This window comes from Anarhichas minor, unplaced genomic scaffold (genome assembly GCF_050575085.1).
Source record: "Anarhichas minor isolate MPS153535 unplaced genomic scaffold, ASM5057508v1 ptg000066l, whole genome shotgun sequence".
NCBI classification, from domain to species: domain Eukaryota; kingdom Metazoa; phylum Chordata; class Actinopteri; order Perciformes; family Anarhichadidae; genus Anarhichas; species Anarhichas minor.
Window position 1 is genome coordinate 762,501 of NW_027466512.1, and position 2,500 is coordinate 765,000.

The following is a 2,500-nucleotide window of genomic DNA, read 5'->3' on the forward strand; positions in this document are numbered from 1 at the left end:
TAACTGAGACAGAGTAGCTGAGACAGAGTAGCTGAGACAGCGTAACTGAGACAGAGTAGCTGAGACAGAGTAGCTGAGACAGAGTAACTGAGACAGAGTAACTGAGACAGCGTAACTGAGACAGAGTAACTGAGACAGAGTAACTGAGACAGCGTAACTGAGACAGCGTAACTGAGACAGAGTAACTGAGACAGCGTAACTGAGACAGCGTAACTGAGACAGAGTAGCTGAGACAGCGTAACTGAGACAGCGTAACTGAGACAGAGTAACTGAGACAGCGTAACTGAGACAGCGTAACTGAGACAGAGTAGCTGAGACAGCGTAACTGAGACAGCGTAACTGAGACAGAGTAACTGAGACAGCGTAACTGAGACAGAGTAACTGAGACAGCGTAACTGAGACAGCGTAACTGAGACAGAGTAGCTGAGACAGCGTAACTGAGACAGCGTAGCTGAGACAGAGTAGCTGAGACAGCGTAACTGAGACAGAGTAACTGAGACAGAGTAACTGAGACAGAGTAACTGAGACAGAGTAACTGAGACAGAGTAACTGAGACAGCGTAACTGAGACAGAGTAGCTGAGACAGAGTAGCTGAGACAGAGTAGCTGAGACAGAGTAGCTGAGACAGCGTAACTGAGACAGCGTAACTGAGACAGCGTAACTGAGACAGAGTAGCTGAGACAGAGTAGCTGAGACAGCGTAACTGAGACAGCGTAGCTGAGACAGAGTAACTGAGACAGCGTAACTGAGACAGCGTAACTGAGACAGCGTAGCTGAGACAGAGTAACTGAGACAGCGTAACTGAGACAGAGTAACTGAGACAGCGTAACTGAGACAGCGTAGCTGAGACAGAGTAACTGAGACAGCGTAGCTGAGACAGAGTAACTGAGACAGCGTAACTGAGACAGCGTAGCTGAGACAGAGTAACTGAGACAGCGTAGCTGAGACAGAGTAACTGAGACAGCGTAGCTGAGACAGAGTAGCTGAGACAGACATGTGGGTGCTTTAGGACTCTGAAAGGAGATTCAAAGGAGGAACTGGTGCAGTTCATCACATCTCATCCTGCAGGTATCAGGCTTCCTGGTTGGAGCATGTGTGGACTCATTCCGCGGATCATATTACTGTATAGTGTAACTCAGATTACAATTGTTAGCTTCGATCAGTTCATTAAATATTGTTTTGATTTGAAGGAGCCAGCTCATTTCTGGTGAGACCTCGCTGTAAGGGTCCAGCCCTCACACTGAAGCACTGTTTAAACTTGTGTAATATGTAAATAAGGTTTATCATTATTTTTAATATTATTGTACTCTAATATAATTTAGAAAACATTATACATTTGAAAATCATTGATAAATAAGTTTGGAAGTGTTCAAAGAGACGCTCAAAGGTAACCAGTCAAGGTAACCAATAATCAAGGTAACCAATAATCAAGGTAACCAATAATCAAGGTAACCAATAATCAAGGTAACCAATAATCAAGGTAACCAGTGCTTTCAGTTCATCCTAACCTAAACGTTCCCTGGACACGGACGAGGTGTGATTAAATACATGAAACACTGAATGACTGATATAACGTTAGTTAAGAGCAAGTGGAGGACCGTATGTTGATAAATTATCATTTTGCTCGACAGAGATCAAATCCAGGTCGTTGCGATCTTTCCATAAATATATTTTCTTCAATGTACTTCTTCATACGAGGCTGTGTGTCTCAGTGTCTCACTGATACAATCAATAGATATGAGATGTGTTTATAGATCTCAGCAACATGTGAGACGATGTGGAGACAGAGGCAGGAAGTGAAGTTAGCTGGTTGAGCTAACACTAGCTGCTAGTTAAGTTAGCATCGTGCTAACCTTCTTTATATTCCGGAAGTTACAGCTTCTTCTTCTTCTCCTCGTCGGACTCCACAGAGTTTAAACAGATCATTCTGCAGACAGAACCACATCTTTGTTTACATCCAACACCGCGCCATTTTGTTTCTTCTTCTTCTACTGCTGCGTCTGCTGCTGCTGCTTCTTCTGTGGTGTTTAACGGCAGCTTGCATCCTTTTTGTTGCATTACTGCCATCTTCCGGTTTCAGTCAGTTTCTACGTTCCCACTCAACGTTCCCGTTTCAGTGCCTCGTGCTGTTGCTCTGGAGTGAATAAACATTATTTTATTTATTAAGTGTTAAACACACCTCACTTCAGACTAACGAGTCACTGCAAATAAGGACTCTGTTGGTCTGTGTTCATCAAACCACTCCAGGGCCAAAATAATTGCATACAATTCAACTGTATACAGCTAAAGAATTAAAGTGCGTTTAAATATTTCACATTTGTGACTAGGAACTGCAACAGCAGATCCTGTTCTGTCTACATGCTCTGAGTAGTTTTGATCTGTGTCCTCATAGAACTCACTCACTAAATCACTAAATACTCCACGTCCACCTCTGGTTCTTTAACCACACAGGAGGTTTCTTGTCTTTGGTACAATGTCAGGGTTTTAGTTGGATGATTGT

At 43.2% G+C, this 2,500-nt stretch overlaps 1 protein-coding gene across 1 annotated transcript in view; it reads right to left on the reverse strand.

Annotated features, from left to right (window-relative positions):
- polr3glb (RNA polymerase III subunit GL b) overlaps positions 1-2,012 on the reverse strand; it is an 11,039-nt gene extending 9,027 nt beyond the window's left edge. Inside the window, exon 1 of the mRNA XM_076078437.1 lies at positions 1,854-2,012. The gene's annotated coding sequence lies outside the window, so the exon portion shown is untranslated. The remainder of the gene's footprint in view (positions 1-1,853) is intronic.
- Between the last annotated feature and the right edge of the window lie 488 nt (positions 2,013-2,500).